The sequence below is a fragment of the Ambystoma mexicanum genome, chromosome 14 (genome assembly GCF_040938575.1).
Source record: "Ambystoma mexicanum isolate Mex_15411 chromosome 14, UKY_AmexF1_1, whole genome shotgun sequence".
Classification (NCBI taxonomy): Eukaryota; Metazoa; Chordata; class Amphibia; order Caudata; family Ambystomatidae; genus Ambystoma; species Ambystoma mexicanum.
The window spans coordinates 223,778,742-223,797,420 of NC_090940.1; the positions used below are offsets into that span (position 1 = coordinate 223,778,742).

The 18,679-nt window shown below is 48.8% G+C and overlaps 1 protein-coding gene across 3 annotated transcripts in view; it reads right to left on the reverse strand.

The window, feature by feature from the left end:
- EXD1 (exonuclease 3'-5' domain containing 1) overlaps positions 1 to 18,679 on the reverse strand; it is a 1,277,614-nt gene that overhangs the window by 1,214,253 nt on the left and 44,682 nt on the right. The window lies entirely within an intron of this gene.

Consider the following 18,679-nt stretch of genomic DNA (forward strand, 5'->3'; position numbering starts at 1 on the left):
GCATTTCCTGAGTCTATAGGGTTTCAAAAGAATGTATGACACTAAAGACTGTGTAATAAACACTGTTAATGTCCCTCCAAGGCCCAAAGCCTGCCATTTCTGCAAGCTACTTTCATCTGTGAGATATCGCGAGTATGGGGCTTATTACATGTTTGCCCTATCCCGCCAGTAATTCATGCGAGATACCAGCAAACTGCTCTTACCTTTACTGGGTCGGAAAAAGTGCTGGTGCAGGACTTATCAGCAATTTATCCAGACCGGGAAAAAACTGTAATGAGGCCCTAAGATTCAGACCCAGAGGTATATGGTTGATTGCTTTAAACTTTTATTAAAAGAAACGGGTTGGAGAAAAGTCTATCTTTCCCGAACGGTAGGAGGGGTTCCCCTGCCTCAACAAAACTTACTGTAGTCTCTGTCAAGATATCCAAAGTAAAAGTCTTCCATCATATGTCCAAAACCCTACGTTGACCCTTGCACGCTAAACCCATCATAAAGTGCAAAATGGCTTAATGTTCTCTAGCTGCCACTTGCAGCTGTAGTTCACAAGTTCCAAAAAAGTGTCAAAGAAATAAACAACCAAAGGTTTGAGTGTCATTGGAAAGGGTTTCCGTTCACCCAAATTTCTTATTTCTTTCACAGTCGCATAAGCACCAAGAGGGTGTACGCCTCCTCTCAGCCTTTCCTCCACTTTCAAATATATGCTAAGGAATTTGTATCAAGAGATTTCCCTCTCCCTAGAATTCACACATTCATAAGTTTTCTTTACTTTCTCCTCTGGCTTGCTTTCCGCACAGTTCAGGTGTGAGTCTCCTGACTCATGAACAAAAAAAGACCTGGTGTACTCTACTACCAGGTCTTCGTCAAAACGTGACTATTTGTATTTTGGGTGCGGGTCCCAGACATTCAAGGTGCCTGGTATACTCTCCTCCCAGGACTTTGCCAATGTTTTAACACTCTCATATATTCATACTCTTTTCCATTTGAGTATTGGGCCTTTGTCTGCCTTTCATTCACAACTTCATGCGCTTGCCAGGTTCCCCAACCTGCCCTGCTCGGGTTCTCCCAGGCTTTCAAATTACTTTCAATTGGTGTGCGTTGTATGCCTCGAGGCACCCCAATCTCCCTGTGTGGGCTCATCGGTCTCTTCTGGCTGCTTAAGTGTTCTCTGTAGTCTGTGTGATGCCTAGTAGTAAGCATGGTCTTCTTGCCAGTATTGCGTAGGCTCCCTGGTCCTCGCACTGCGTGGCTCTCCTAGTAGAGCGTCTCCTGCTCCTCACTTCCACGCAGCGGACCTAGGGTCTCGGAGCTTCCTCTTCCGACACTGCCACAATCTTGCCTGCTCTCCAGTCTGCTCCACGTCCCTCCGGTTTCCAAACCGGCTTCGGATATGGTGTGTCTCTTCCACTCTGGTTCCCACAATGCCTTCTCCATCCGTCGGCAGCTTACTCTACTCCAAGCATGAATGCAGCGCACCTTCAACCTTCTCCGGACAGCGTCTCCAGGCGCTTCCCCGCTCAGCCATGCAGCTGGATTCCCACAGCTGTACCGACCCACGTCAGGAGTACGATTCTCCATTTTCTCTTTGGTTTGGTGCTTCTGAATGTCCCGACACTTATCGCATGATCATAACTAGAGCACAAGGTGTGCTTCTAAGTTTCAGTGATATTCATTGCTATAGTCCTCCTTCTCCCGTCTCAGTACCATCGTTCACATTGGGCTATATATGAATTTTGTCATCAGTAATGACTCACTGTTTTAGTCCCACACTACCAGTATGCCATACATCTTTGGGGAGGACATTAGGTGCCGTTTTTCCCCAAGGAAAAGTGAGAATACCGTGTTTTATCTAGCAAGTCTCCTTCAACCTCCTTAAGAGTGGGTGACAGGGAGGCTATTCCAGAGGGAGGCACCTGCTGAGGATAAGGATCACCCTCCAAATCTCTGCTTGGAGAACCGGCTCACTCGCAAAAGGTTGGCGGCATATGAGCGGAGGACTTGTGAGGGACAGTATTTAAGGAGCCAGCGTTGCATGTGGGTAGGTCCAAGGCCCCAGAAAGCATTATAAACAATGCAAAGGTCTTGAAGGTGATCCTTGCTGCCAGTGGGAGCCAGTGAAGGAATTTCATTGCCAGAGAGATGCGGTCCCTGGGATTGAGGCCAAGGATAAGTCTCACGGTTCGGCTCTGGATGAGTTGCAGAAGGCGCAGGGCAGAAGATGGGAGCTTCAAGAAGAGGTTGTGGCAATAGTACAGCCTGGAGAGAACCATGGCTCTGGAGAAAGTGAGCCTCTGGGGGAAAGTGAGAAAAGGTAGAGTACCTCTGAGGAGGTGAAGCAGATAGTTAAACTTTTTAGAGATTTCTGAAATTTGAAGAGACAGTCGAGTCGAAGATGACCCCAAGGTTTCTGCTTCGCAGGTGGGTGCGGGTGCAGGGCCAAGGGAGGCCAGCCAGAGCAAAAGTGGGAAAGCGGGAGCAGATGTGCAATGCAAATGATCTCAGTCTTAGTGGCATTGAGGCAGCAGTCGTTTGCAGCATAACAAAACTGAATAGCGGACAGTCAGATATGAGTGAGGGGGAGGAGGTGGCTGAGGGTAGTCTGAAAGATAGTCGAGTGTCATCCACGTTGCAGTGAAAGTTAGAGGTGAAAGTGGCGATTAGATGTGCCAGGGCAGCCATATAGATGTTCAAGAACCAGGGGTATAGGTTAGATCCCTGGGGAACGGCACAGGTTGAGAGAGTGATAGTCGAGTGAAAGGCTCCAAGTTCCACCTGAGTGGTCAGAGAGTAAGGAGTTTAACCATGCCAGGTAGTGACCTGCGATTCCCAGGGTGTCACAGAGATGTGCGATCAGGATGTCGTGGTTAACAGTGCCGAAGGCAGAGGAGAGGTCAAGGAGAAAGAGGATGGAGTGGGTGTTCATGTCAAGATTTGAGAGCAGGACGGAGGAAGCGGGAGGATGGGCCCGGAGAAATAACATACGCATTGTGGGTTTGCCTGAGGGAGCAGAAGGCCACAACCCCACAGATTTTATTGAAACCATGTTGTTACAAGAGATATCTGGAGGGTTCCTGTCTCAGGGGTTTGCGTTGGAAAGGGCGCATAGGGCCCTGATGAGGAAGCCGCCGCCGGGTACCCCAACTAGGCCAGTGATCGCCAAAAGCCTCAATTACCGGGATCGAGAATGGATAGTGGAGCACTTCCGAAAAGGTGGTACAATCAAAAGAGGGGCGGCACACATAACGGCCTACCCAGACTATACTCTGAAGGTGCAGCGGAGTCGAATGAACTTTGGGGCGGTCAAGAGGAGATTGAGAGAAGCCGGCCATAAGTACATGTTGCTTTATCCAGCAAAAATGAAAGTCTTTTATAAGAGCAGCACCTTTTTTTTTTAAACTCCGGAGGAGGCCATGGGATGGCTCGATATGCAAGGCAGCCCCCAGGAGTCGAACACTCGGACGAGAGACGCAGATGGGGGTGATAAGTAATGCACGATGGGGGCGCCTGACGCAGGTGCAGCTTGGGACCATGGGACTTGATTATAGCCACTGATGCGGCCTACTGGTCGTAGGAATAGACCGGATAAGGAAGGTAACATGAGCATGGTGACTATTATTTCACTATGGAGCCTTGCAGCGCTATTCTTCACACCCCATTTAGAAGTTCGTTAGGTCCCCGATAGTGTGGTGACACCCTGCTGGGGTCTTGGCCTGGGGCACCAGCGTAGGTCCAAACGCAGTGGGAGCCTGAGATCCAGGGATGGAGCTGGGCACTTTTTGAGGTAGGGTGGGGAGGGAAGGGGTTGTGTGCGGTGGTTGGTTGCAGTTGAAAGAAGAGGAGCGGGAGGGAGGGGGGAAGGGAAGTTGGGAGTGTTTTTAGTTTTAGGAAGTTTAAATGGGGGGGGGTTGAATTGGGGAACGAGCCTAGGGGTATTGAGACGGAAGTGGGATCTGTATGGCATATATCACGCCAATGGCATCGGGTAATCTCAGAATTGTTACCTGGAATGTGCGGGGCCTCAATAGTAACCTAAAATGTAACAAGGTGATGATGTACCTGAGGAGGATGCGGATTGACACAGCTCTGCTACAGGAGACCCACCTCACTATAGAGAAGTTAGAGACGGTGAGGAAAAAATGGAGAGGCAATGTCATAGGGGCCACATACTCTGCATATGCAAGAGGGGTGATCACATGGGTGGCACCACATGTGCCATTTCAGCTACTCAGCTCTACGATAGACCCAGAGGGTAGGATGGTGGTCGTGGCAGGACTCCTGGAAAATAGAGAAGTAAACATTATAAATTTGTATGCCCCCAACCATGACACAGCAGCATACTTTATATCCCTATACAGCAAATTTAGCCCCATTGTGGGGGGTGCAATGGTGTGGGGAGGGGACTTTAACTGCACACTGAACCCCAGGGAAGACAGATCAGATGACAAACTAGAAAGGCCAGGCCCGGCAGCCAAGATTAAATTACAAGAAATATACAGAGAGTCTACATGCAGGGGGAGACAAGCCAGGCAGATTACTAGCCTGGTTATATAAAAATGAGACCCCCTGCCCAATGATCAGAGAGGTCAAGGACGCGGAAGGCCAAATATATAATACCCAGGAAGAAGTAAACGGGGAGTTCCTCAAGTATTATAGAAGGTTATACGAGGATACAGGAGGAGAGATGAGCCAAGAAATACAGGAAGCAATAGAAGACATAGGATTGCCCACCTTGGACGATTTAGAATGCGCAGCGCTAGATGCCCCCATCACCGTAGACGAATTAGACGTGGTGATCCAACACCTGCCCACATGTAAGGCGCCTGGGTCGGATGGGCTACCCAGTGAGTTCTATAAAGTATACAAGCAGGAGCTGCTTCGACCGCCACTAGCCATGTTTAATGAGGCTTATGAGCAGGGGGGGGGGGAGGGAGGGAACTGCCGGCGTCTCTCCGCGAGGCAGTAATCGTCCCGCTCCTGAAGCCAGGCAAACCAGAAGGGGACTGCGGGTCTTATAGGCCCCTGTCTATGCTCAACCAGGACAGTAAAATACTCACGGCAGTGTTGGCCAATTGGTTAAAAAAAAAGGTAATTGGTAAGTTGATACACATAGATCAGACAGGATATGTCCCCGGTAGGAATATTACAGATAACCATAGGAGGCTGCACCATATTATCGACCAGACCGAGGGAGACCCGGGTGAGCTGGCCATCGTGTCATTAGACACGGTCAAAGCATTCGATTCGGTGCGGTGGCTGTGGTTGAAAGCGGCCAGGATATACCAGATGGGTCCAGATATTATATAACTCCCCGACTGCGAGAGTTAAAACGGGAACTACAATTTCTGACAAATGGCAGCTCAGCAGGGGGACCAGACAGGGATGTCCTTGGTCGCCCATGTTATACATCCTGGCATTAGAGCCGCTGGCAATATGCCTGCGGCAACAGTACGGGGAGGTGGGAATCCGAACTACGAGCGGCACACAACTGATATTGTACGCAGATGACATGCTCCTCTATTTGCGATACACTGAGGAGAACCTCCAGTGTGTGTTGGAAGTGATGAACCGTTATGCCACCCTCTCGGGCATAGGAGTCCCTCGTGCTATGGAAACAAGGCAATAACCATACACGAAAAGATGCGCCAGACACGAGGTTCAAATTCCCAATGCTAGGGTTTATTGCAAGCAAAAGATAGTATCAATTGGCCGCGACGTGAGTTTCCTAGACCTCGAGGGACGCAAGAGAGCGAATTACGTACATCAGTTACATATATACAAAATCCATATCATACAATCAGCAAAGTCATGTTCAACACCCCTCTTTATTAAGTTCCTTTGAACTCGGGATGACGATGGACATATCTGACGAGTATGACGATTATGACATTTTCGATGTCTATTCTAGTAACAATGTGCAATTAGAAAGTGCGGAGGCATCTTTTAGTTGTTGAACAGAACACGGTGCTTCTGTTCTTGGAAGCAAGCTGCACACGGGGGAAGAGCCACATTCCAAGCTTTGCTATCTATGAGGTACTATTCGTGTCCTGGGAGCCGACACGTTCTAAAGGGTTTTACGAAGGGGGGCCGTAAGAAAAGCATAATTCAAGCTTTTAGCTGTATTATTTTAACATATTCTACCATCGTACGAGACTGGCTGGCAGCTGTGAAGTGATTAAATGCCCTGCAGCTCTCTCCCAAGGCTACAGAGAGGGAGCGTGGGCATTCCTCTCTGGGCTACTCATGAGGAGTTTCAACAAACTCTTCAGTCCCGCGACCTTGTCCTTTCATATTCAGACAACAATGTTAACAGTTGAGCAGAGTAAGCAGAATCCACAAGAATTGCAAGCTGCAAAGCAGTTTTTAGACAGAAAGCAATGAGCAATAGTTAACAAGCAAAATGGCGATTCTTGCTACATTTAAAATGGCCGCTCGTTGGTCAAGAATAGCAGTTTATATTTCTATAATTCGGTGCATAAGACGGTTGGCCCACAGCCATCAAGTTACGTCTATCATTCAAATGAAGAGTATTGATTTTTCAAGATGGACAGGTGAACCCCGGGAAGTCCAGTTTGTTCCCCTTGGGAAGATATAGGAACATTCCACTGGAAAGATTACCAATCCTGCAAATACCCTGGCAGCCTGTGACATTCCGGTATCTGGGTGTAAGCATTTACCATGGGATGGAAGTGGAACATAAACTTAATACAGGGAAGGCAGTCGAGGGCATTAAGAATAGCATGGTGTTCTGGTCCCGACTACCCCTGGGCATGGTGGGTAGAGCAGCCCTGCTTAAAATGGTGGTTTTGCCCAGACTTTTGCATTTTTTTGTGAATGTCCCGTTCCTTGTTCCTAGACGCTTCTTTGTGAAACTTCACAGCATGTGTAGGGGCTTCCTATGGGGCAACTCCAGGAATAGGGTTGCCCTGTGGAAACTGCAAAACGCAAGTGATAAGGGGGGCATAAATTTGCCGAATTTTGAATTGTACTACTTGGCAGGACAGCTGTTATATGTGGCCAGGTGGCTGTCTGCAGAGGTCTCTGCGGAAACTAGGCTTTTATGAGGGGATTCTGCCCCTTACTACTTAAACGAGATAGTGTGGCTGCATAAAGCTAAAGTGGCGGAGATGGGGAGATTGCTGACGCTGGGATGGGAGATCTGGCATAGAGCTTGGAGAACAGTGGGTGATCCAGACCCACTCTCATGGCAGATCCCGCTGGTGGCACTGTGTGGGGCAGACTCCCAATTGCTTAAAGTGGTCCGCAAATACTGGGAACCGGTGGGCATAGCTACCCTCTGAGATATATGGCAGGACGGGGAGGCAGTGGGATTCCAGAGGTTGCAGGAGGAGACAGGAGTGAATGGAGGCCAATACATCACTTACACTAGGCTTCTCAAACGGGTGAAGGAGAGGTGGCCTGAGACGGTATTAACGGAAGGACCTGATGCCACTCTGGAAACGATGTATGACGTCTCTGAGGGAGGGCACGAAATATCAAGGATATATGAGCTCCTGAGTACAAAGGCAAGGAAAGAGCTGCCCCAATTTAGGAATGCCTGGGAGGAGGTGGGAGAACTTATGACAGAGGGACAATGGGATAGAGGCCAAAAGTACCACAAGAAGGTGTCCAGGAACACGAGGCTTCAGCAGATTCAGTTGTACGTCACCCATAGAGCCTATTTGACCCCTGGAAGAATAGCCAGGTTTGGAGGCTCAGCGATACAGCAATGCCCTAGGTGTGGGAAGGAGGAGGCAAGGCTGCTGCACATGTTTTGGGCCTGCCCCGAAATACAAAGATTCTGGGAAGAAGTAAGGATGAGAATGGCTGGCAGGGGGAGTGGAGCTTGATGTGCGGTTTGCTTGGGCATGCATGCTCGGGAGCTTCACCAGGCCGCGTACTTTAAAACATGTCAGTAAAATGAAAGATTTGGCTTACGTGCTGGCCAAGCACAGAATCGCAATGAGTTGGAAGTCAGCTCATAGGCCCAGAGTGGAGATATGGTGGGCTGAAGCAGAAACTGTGGTATGGTTTGAGGCTGTCACCAAGGGGGGGAGGAGGAAGTAGGCCCCCTGATAGCTTGGAGACAATTGGTGACCTCAATGGGGAACCCTCACCAGGACAACCAGGAAACAGAAGACTCAGATGAGTCAATGAATACAGAGAATCCCAAGGATGCACATGCAGATGGCACACAGGTGACGGCTCGAGTTTAGGGGGGGAGGGGAGAGGACAGTAAATACGCTTGTGTAACATGATGTGTTGTGTCATATGAACGTCCTACAAGGTTGTAATGTTGGTTGTTTTTAATAATTAAAATTGTTTTAAAAAAAAAAAATAGATTTGAGAGCAGGTCTTCACAGGTGTTCAGCAGAGCAGCTTCCGTGCCTCTGGATGCTCTAAAGCCATATTGATGGTTGTGGAAGGAACCAATAGATTCAGTGTGGAGGGTCAGTGGAGAGATAGCCAGTTTCTCCAGGAGTGTGCCCAGGAAAGGAGTAATGGGGATAGGGCGGTAGTTTGCTGAAATGGAGGGAATGGCAGAGGGTTTTATGAGAAGAGGTTGCACAAGGGAGTGCTTCAGGGCAGTTGGTAAAGCTCCAGAGGTAAAAGGAGAGATTGCAGAGATCAGCCAAGGCTGGGGCGAGGGAGTCGATATTGTCTTTAATGGTTTTGGAGGGGCAGGGGTCAACCTGTTTGGATGAAGCCTTCATAGATCGGACTTGTCTGTTGACCTCGTCCGGTGTGACGGGTGAAAGAGAGGAGAGGGTAAGAGGAGGGGGGACAAGGGAGGCTCCAGTGTTGGTGTATGCTGTGGTGTGGAACAGAGGGTGGAAAGGTTGTCCTGAGTTTTTGTGGTGAAGTGTGCGGCCAGGGCCGAGCAAAGATCCTGGATGGGTGTGACAGAAGTGGCTGCTGCTGGATTGGACAGTTCTTTGCAGACTTTGAAGTGTTCGCTGTGTTGTTAGAGGCTACAGAGATGCAGGCTTGAATAAAGACTTTTCTTGGTGCAGATGCAAAGTAGGTAATGCCTTTGAAGGAGACGGGAGGCCAGTTTGTCAGATGGTTCGCGTGATGCATTCCATTTCCGCTCAGCTGTCATGCACTTGCGTTTGAGGGCAGTCAGGTCAGAGTCGTAACAAGAGTTGCACGTTTGGAAGGCTTCAGTCGGACCCTCAAGACAGGGGCAAGAATGTCAACAGTGTTGGAGATAAAGAGATTGAGGTTAGCGAGGGATGTGTCAGGATGGGAGGAAGAGAGTAGGAGGAGGCAAGAGCAGCCACTGTCACTTTTTTCACGAGTCTGGTGACTTTGTAGCCAAGTGGCTGTGCCGTAGGTTTTGCTGCAAGAGGAGAGGAGAGCTTCAGGTGTGTTGAGATAAGAGAGTGGTCAGTCCAGGAAAGGGAGGTAGTGAGAGGGATAGAAAGAGGGATATCAGTAGAGATGACCACTTCCAAGGTGTGGCCTACGGTATGTGTGGGGCCTGAGGGAAGGATAGAAAGGGAGAGAAGAGTCGCAAAGGTTGCAGAAAGGACTTGAGGAGAGTCCAGGTGGATGTTAAGATCACCCAACAGGAGGAGGAAAGTAGAGAGGAGAGCAAGTCAGCCCATTCAGAGAGGAAGGTGGTGGGCTGACCTGGTGGCTGATAGAATGTGGCAATAGTTAGAGAGGATTTTGGGGATAGTGAGAGTATATAGACTAGGCACTCGGAGGCATAGGCCTGAGTAGGGATGATGAACACAGGTATCCATTCTGGGAACATAAGTGCCACTCTCCAAGCTGTCTTTTTAGGCCTGGGCACAGAGGATTTTGTAGCCTTCAGGGAGGAGTGCGTCAATGCTTGTGGCGGAGCTATCCCTGAACCAGGTCTCTGATGGCGAGCAAATCGAGAACTATAAGTTCGAGGAGGTTGCAGATGTCCAACGAGTGTTTGACGGCAGAGCGGGTGTTGAGGGTGACAATGTGGAGCAGCTTGCCATCTTTGAAGGTCTTCCTTGGGGGGAGGGGGCACAGTGGTCCCCCCAGAGGGTGGCAAGAGGGCCAGGAGGATAGTGGAGGGAGTCAAAGGAGCCAAGGCCTACAAGGGAGCCAGGGCAGTAAGGCAGGGCAGCTACGCCAGTACAGAAGAGGAGGAAGGCACAGAAGCCAAGGGAGCCTGTGCAGAGAAGGAGGAAGGCACAGAAGAAAAGGGAGCCTGTGCAGAGGAGGAGGAAGGCACAGAGGGCAAGGGAGCCTGTGCAGAGGAGGAGGAAGGCACAGAGGGCAAGGGAGCCTGCGCAGTGGAGGGGGAAGGCACAGGTGGCAAGGGAGCCTGGCCAGCGGGAGAGGTGAGGTTAGAGAGGCGAGGGAGGAGCCTGTCGAAGAGAAGAAGGTTGGGTTGAGGACCCTGCACCACAATGGTTCCATTGAGATAAACATTAATGATGACTCTGGAAATGGTGAAGAGGTCAAGGAGGACCTCCCAGCGAGTGCCACCATTAAGGGGATAAGAGGCGATAGGAGAGAGAAAGATAACCATGTAGCGAGTCCATAGATCAGGAGCGTTAACCAAGATGAGGATGTCAGTGATAGTCTCTCTGGCAGAAGCAGTGACATAGGTGTCTGCAATAGGAAGGCCTGTGTTGGAGCCAAGTATGTCCTTAAGTTTCTTCCTGCCAGATTTAGTGACTGGAGAAGGATATGAGATAGAGAAGCAGTTGGAAAGGATAGGAGAGATAGATAGTGACATGGTTGGCAGAGGTGGGTGTGGGGGGGGGCACTTGCCAGGCTGAAGCATTGATGCACTGGGAGGTAGAGGGAAGGTGGTGGTGGGGTGCACCAGAGGGGATGCGGGGGGGGAGACAGAGGGAAGTGCGCTGGCTGTTGGAGGGAGAACACAAGCAGCCAAAAGACAACAAAATTTGATTATCCAGCAGGGCAGGTGAACACATTCAGTAACTTGGCAAGGCTAGTTTAGTTGAAGTCCAGGTCAGGTGAAGTGAGACGATCAAAGAGGCTAGTTAAAAGAACTGCCTTCAGAGTAGTGTTCGGAGGTCTATTTCTTACCGTGTCAATAATAAACCATAAATTGAGCTGGATTCTGGTGAATCGCGCTCTGCCTTACTAAAGTTTATGAGCAATGTAATAATGTAAAGTTTGGGGTCAGCCGACACATGTTTTCGACCTTAGTCATCCTCAAGGTCTTGCTCCTCCTAACTCTGTGGATGTTCGTGAATTGCTTGTAGATGCTCTATCTGGTCTTAGCCTTTGTGTATAATGCACATGATGGTTTGATAGGATCGTAGTGTTAGTACATCTTAGGTAGATGCATTGGCATGCGTAAAAAATTGGTTGTTACTGGGATACTTTTCGGTAAGATCCCCGAAACGATTAGATTAAGGAAAAGCAAGTGCTACTCTAATCGTTTCGGGGATTTTACCGAAAAGTATACCAGTAACTACCATTTTTTTTACGCATACCAACCTAAGATGTACTAACACTACGATCCTATCAAACCATCCATCTTGTGCATTATACACAAATGCTAAGACCAGATACAGCATCTACAGGCAATTCACGAACATCTACAAAGTTAGGAGCAGCAAGGCCTTGAGGACGACTAAGGTTGAAACACGCGTCGGCTGACCCCAAACTTTACATTATTACATTGCTCATAAACTTTAGTAAGGCAGAGCGCGATTCACCAGAATCCAGCTCAATTTACCTTTCAAATTCTCAAGGCCTTTTTGGGTGGGCTTTGTGGAGCAGGTGACGCAGCCTGCCACAATAAATAGAATACCAGTGGTCAAAGCGCATTACTCCAGTTTTGAACCCATACACTCAAATCTACTAGTCAATAAGAAACCAGGCTGTGTTGAAAGAAAAGTGGCAAACCGCTCATTTTAACTTTGGGAAGCTTAAAGGAACTTATGAGAAAGTGGGGGAAAGCCTGCAATAGAGGCATCCGGCACCACGTGGGTGCTCATGCAGAAAAAGCTGGGTGATTACCCTAAGGTAGAGACTACCATAAGCAGAAGACCTTGGGAAGAGGCGAAGATAGGTCAAAGTGGTCATACAGGGGTCTTGTAAAATCCTCTGTACTGTCGAAAGTCTTTGCCCGACAGATAATTGTGAAGAAGGGAAATTAATCCTTCATGGTGAAATCAGTAATGAACTGTATTTCGTAAAGTTAGCAAGAGTGAACTCGGTGGAGGGATGCTAACGAGAAGGGGCGAATACTAAAGTCCCACAGTGAATTGTTTGGTAAAAGTTGTCGAGAACAAACCCGGCAGAGGGAAGGCGACAACCAAGGGCAAAGCCCAATGAACTGTTTAAAAAGACACTGAAACTTGTGAATGCAAGAAAAGCCACAGTGAAGCTGAAGGAGGGAGGCAAACGTCTAAAAGGGGTCCGAGCCCGAAAGAGGGATATCCAGGGTGGAAGGTTTTCACCCAAAGTGCATTGAAAAGGAACGGTTTAAATCAATTTGTTGAATACGATTTGGTGAAAGGTCCACGTGCGGAACAGGGGGGGACCCAGGGGTGAAGCCATCACCCAAGGTATACGAGAAGCAGAACTTTGTGTTTGTTTGTTGGATACATCAGGCCTCGAAGGCAAGAGACCTTTGATTGAAAAGAGACTTGACTGTCGAAGAACCTGATGGCTGATACAGAACTGCTTGCTCGTGCTGAGAAGGCTCGAGCGTGTGCTGTGCTCCAAGGTCCCACCTTGTCCCGTGCTAAAAACATGGCAAAGGGAGACCCCTGGCAATCACATCCTGACTTATTTGTGAACACTTCTTTCTTTATTGAACCCTTATCCCACACCATTTGTGTAATTAGTTGCAAGGAATTGGAAATGGGTTGTTCTTAGTATAGGCCCTTTTATTTTGACAACGCCAGAAGGACTGCCTAATTTTTCATTTGATGACCGACGCTTGCTCGCATCTTAGATTTAGGTTAGGCGTTTTTCCACCCTGCATTTATATTTCAATAAACACAGATGAACCGTGATCACTTGTGTTGGTCTTTACTGTTGCCATCATGAGTTCCTTACAGTATTTCACTGCACACAAAACCTAACCTGTCTGACCTTACTATGGCCCATTACTTCCAAAAGGTATCTCAATGCGGTTTTGGCCCTGTCCCACTGCACCCCCATACGGTACCAGATCTGCATTCTGTTTGCCGGCTTGCTCAACATCGGTCTGACAATAGGATTTTGCTTCTGGATTTCCCTGGTTATTTTCTGCCATCTGATATTCGTTTTTGATTGCGGTCCATTTTCAGACTCCCGTTATTGGATTTTCCTCTACTGGTGTGATGAACTCTGACATTTGTTCCTCCGGATTTCCTGATGGTTTCTTCCCTCCTGGATTCCTGGAAAAGGTATGCTGGACTTCTCCCACTTTAAAGAATTGTGTTTAGACTTGGATATCTTTGTTCGGCTGCATGAGACGTTATCTGTGCTTTGGATCTACTTGCTTTCTATCCCTTGATTCCTCCATTAGATATGCTCCATCAGGTCATTAGGCCCACCACACCGTTTTCTCTTCTTTTCTTCCTGGGGGGGGGAAACAGGCTTGCTGTCCTATGGACTATTCTGCCCGTTCCTCAGCGATTAAGTAGGTTTAACCTAGTGTCCTTCAACCCGCACAGGTGAGTGAAGGGGGGTTTGGGACACATTTAGGGGAGTCTGCCCAGCCCATTGGTAAACTCTGCACTTCTTTCTTTGCAGCAGTTGGGTGAGGGCATCTCGACAACCCTCCGTCTTTTCACCTAACTCATCCTTGCATGTGGGTTGTTCGGCCATGCATGGTTGTGTTGGGAGGAAAGACGTCCCCCTCCAGGCTCTTTGCGCATCTGTGACAGACATGTGGTGGTTTTGTCTATCTCCTTATCTAAGGTACATACCTCTTCTTTTAAGCCATGTTGTGTTGGAAAGCCACTCTGTGTTAAGAATCATTTTTTTTTCTTCCTTTCCTACAGCTTTGGTATTGGTGAGGGGGAAGCGGGTTGGGGTGAGGATGGGTGTAAGGTGTAAGATCTGCTGGTGACCCATCCCTTCAAACCTTTGGCTCAGACCCTTGACAGCAGTGGTTGATGCTGTCTGCTTGGTAGGTGAGGAGGTTTGAGGGCCATTCCTCATGGATGCCCCTAACCCGACAGCCATGAACATGGAGGTCCTTGCAGAAGTGTGCAATTCAGCACACTTCAAAACCCCTAGAAATTGAATTATACCAGCTCAGGTGTAGGGAAACCCATATTTTTTGTTATTTGTTTGTATTAAAATTAAGTTTTTGGCAGTTTGTAAAGAAACTTTTCACACTATGTTTCAAAGAACATAAGAAACCCTCTGCCGATCCTTCCTGCCGTGCTAACTATCGTCCAATCTCCATCACTCCTTTCCTGGGCAAACTCCTGGAAAAGTTGGCCATCTCCCAGCTTAATCTTCACTCTGAATCCGTTGGTTGTTTCCATAACCACCAGTCTGGCTTCAGAGCCGCCAGAAGCACGGAAATTGCTCTCCTGAACATCCGTGAGTACCTGCTCTCCAACCTCGATTCCAACACCCCCTGTGTCCTCATCTTACTTGATCTTTCTTCTGCCTTTGACACGGTCATCCACCCCATCTTGCTCAACCGGCACCGTGATAACCTCGGAATCACTGATCAGGCCCTGGCTTGGCTGACCTCCTTCCTCTCCGATCGACCCTCCCAGGTCCAACTTGGGTCCTTCCTCTCCTCCATCTCTACCTGTGGGGTTCCCCAGGGGTCTAACCACTCTCCCTGGCTGTTCAACTAATACCTTGCACTTCTTTCCCGCCGCATTGCTGCTCTCTATCCCACCTTTCAGTGCTATGCGGATGACACTCAACTAATTTTCAGGCTCCCCTCTGCTACCTCTTCTCCTTCTCTCATCTCTACTATCTGTCCGCCATCCAGGAGTGGTCTGCCACTAATGATCTCTGCCTTAATGCCAGTAAAACTGAGATTCGCCTCATCGGCACACCTACACCCTCCTTTCCTGTCACTCTATGGCTGGCCTCTCTTGGCCCTCCTCCTGCACCCACCTGTGAGGCTAAAAACCTCAGGGTCATCTTCGACTCCACACTTTCCTTCTCTCCTCAGATGTCTGACGTCTCTAAGAAGTCCACTACCAGAGGCACTTCCTCAGAGGTATTCTTCGTTTCCTCTCCTTCCCCAAGAAGCTCACCGTCTCCGGAGCTCTGGTTTTCTCCAGGCTTGACTACTGCAACAGTCTCTTACTAAATCTGCCTGCTTCTACTCTCTGCCCACTGTAACTCATCCAAAACAGGACTGCGAGTCTTGCCCTTAACCTAAAACCCAGGGATCGTATCTCTCCAGGACTGAAATCTCTGCACTGACTCCAGTGGCGGCGAGGATTAAGTTCAAAACCCTCTGCATTGTCCACAAGGACTTCTGGGGCCTGGGACCTCAATACCTCCAACTCTCTCTTCCTAAATATCTTCCTTCTCGAGCTCTTCACTCATCTGCCTCCAACTCCCTCAGAGTTAGTCGCATCTCAAAGCAGCGAGCTGGTGGTAGATCTTTCTTCTGCTGGGGCCTCCCTCTGGAACAGCCTCACTGCCTCTCTGAAACTTGAAAAGAACCATCTCCAGTTCCAAGAGCACCTCAAGACCTTCCTCTTTGCTTCTGCTTGCTCTCCCGGCTGAATCTGAATCTGTACTGGTTACCTGGCTACCCTCTGATCTCAGGCCCAGGTCCCTGCCAGTTACACACCTGCACTGCCCCCCTGACAACCTTTGCACTCAGTAATGTTTCTGCATCCCTACAGTCCCTATTAGCACTTGACTCCTGATGTCTGCACTTACCCTTGCACTGCCACCAGCTGGCCGCACTTTTATCTATTGACTTTATTTATTTTACTGTTATCCTATGTACTGCACTGTCCCCTCCCCTTTCCGCCCACACTTTTCCCCTTCCCACCTCCCCTGCACTTGCGCAATCTTATCTCACCTGGCCTAGTAAGATCGTTGTCTCCGTCTTCCCCCTCCCTTGCCGTGTTGTGCCTTGAAACACTTGTGTATAGGAGCGTTATAAATGCCATATATCAAACTCATTTGTATTTGTATTTTATTTATTTGTATAGTGCAGAACCAGGTCCAGAGGCTTCCGGGCGCATATCTTCAACAATGGTTATAACATTACATGGACATAGTGCAGAGCATGGGAATCCAAAAACATAGTACAGAGCATAGGAATCAAGAAACAGAGCAGATTAGTCAAACACACATGTCAAACTGGGATATCAGCTATTCAGTAGGACATGCGGTCATCTGAGGCAGCTAGCCAGTGTTTAGCTTTGAGTTTAAATAGGTTAAGTGATGATAGATTTCTAATATTGAGAGGCACAGAATTCCAAACTTTGGCTGCCATGACTGGGTAGCTAGCTCCTCCAGCTGTTTGGTGCTTGAATCTGGGGATGCATAGACTCTGGTTATGTGCAGACCTGAGTGTTCGAGGGGGGATATATTGCGTGAACCGCAAAGCTAGATAGATAGGGGCTTGGTTATGAATGCATTTGTAGGTGAGGGCAAGTGATTTTAGAGAGATCCTTTGGGCGACTGAGAGCCAGTGCAGGTTCTTCCTGGTTACCGAGATATGTGCTGATCTAGGGATGTTGAGGGCTGCTCTAATAGCGTTATTTTGAGTGATTTGGAGTTTATTGAGGTTGCATTGGTTAGTGCCTTGGTACAGTACATTACAGTAGTCCAGTTTGGACATAACCAGAGTCCTAGCGAGGGTGATGCAATTCTGCGTAGAGAGGAATGGGCGACAGGCTGTGATAAACTTACATGTGTAGGCTGATGCAGCAGCAACTGCACTGCATTGGTTTGTCTGTGCAAAGAAAGTGAGCAATCTAGGTATATTCCCAAGGTTTTTGGGTCTTTGGATACTTTGATAGGGTTGCCATCGATATTGAATGAGCTGAACAGGGGGTTCAACTTGTTGAGACTTTGTTGTGTGCCTAGAATGAGGAGCTCTGTCTTGTCATCATTAAGACAGAGCTCATGTTGTGCCATCCAGGCTTGGATGACAAGGTAAATGTTGTTTAGTGATTTAGAGTCTATAGAGTAATCGCCTGTGATGGGAATGAGTATCTGGATATCATCGGCGTAGTTAGTGTAGATGACACCCAGATAGTCAAGCACATCAAACAGAGGTTTAGTAAACACATTATAGAGGGTAGGTGATACACATGACCCTTGCGGAACCTCACAGGGGACTGGCACTGGGTCGGCTGAGGAGGTGGGGGAGAATACTCTCATGTGTCTATTGGCTAGGAATGACCTGATCCAGTTGGTGGCGTTGTCAGAAAAGTGTGCTGCAGATTGCAAGTGTTGACAGAGGATTTGGTGCTTGACCAAATCAAAGGCAGCAGATAAGTCCAGTAGGAGTAGTAATGCCAGTTTGCCATTATCTTTTAGATCCTTAATTTGGGTTTTGGAGGTCCAAGAGGGCTGTTTCAGTCCCGATTTTGGGTCTAAAGCCCGATTGTCTTGTACCTGTCAAGACTTGATGGTCGTGTAGACGATGATACCTCCGTCCCCAAGTACCACTCGAGCAAACAATGAGTTACTGCCCGAGCGATCCTTGAGGCCACAGGTGGTGAATGTCGTCAGCCGGAACCAGGAATGCCGGAAGATGCCCTCCCCGACCACTGTAAGGCAAACAAGTGGGTTAGATAATAAACACAAACCCAGACCCAAATACTTAATGAATCTACAAGGGGGTTTACCCTGAGTAGTTGGTCGGAACCCAATGTTGGTGTAGGGAATGTTGTCTGAGGCAGCCGGCAGAGGTTGACGACAGGGTGGCAGCCTGGCAAGACACTTGAGAAGGTGTAGTCACCACCTGATGCAGGAAACTTGAAACTATGAGCCAATCATGTAGAAGAGTCCTGAATGGTACGTGATCCAAAAAACAGAGTCAAAAGAAGTAACAAAGGGGAAATCCAATAGCAGTCCGATGGGAAAACCGAGGTCGTGTCCAGGAGATAGCAAGTTCCAGCAAAGGTACAAAAAAGATAATCCGAAACAATCCGAGAGAGGAGCCGAGGTCGTATCCAGGAGGTAGCAAGTTCCAGGCAAAGGTACAAATGAGGGGAAGAACCAAATCAGTATCCAAGAATCAATCTGAGGTCGAGGTAGCAAGGTTAGTCCGTAGTCCGTAGAACGCCAAACAGGAATCAGCTGTGAAGCGCTGAATGGCAGTCAGCGCGTCGCTTTTGAATGCTGAACCGCGATCACGTGACCGTGATTCCGTCACGTGATCGAACGTGCTAAGAAGGGCTCCCCAGGCGTCGGAAACGGAGACGTTGCAGGACACCTGTGGCGCGTCTCCACGGGGAACGAGGCAGCAGTCGGCGTTGACGTTCCTGGCCAACCCCTTGCCGGCAGGCCTGCAAGTGAGAGCGTGTCCTGACACTTGTGGCGACCTGGTGTGCTTTATGTGCCTGCTGTGTTTTCGTGGTGGTGGTGGGGGGGGTCGGGTTTCGGGGTGTGTCAGAGGGGAGCGTGGATGGGGGCGTGATAGTACCTAGAAGACTGACTGTTTCCAGATAGTTCTGTATCTGTAAGTAGGCTGCCCTGTCTAGTATTTTCAGGAGAAAAGGGACAGTAGTAATGGGCTTAGTTGGATAGAGACTCTGGATCCAGGGTA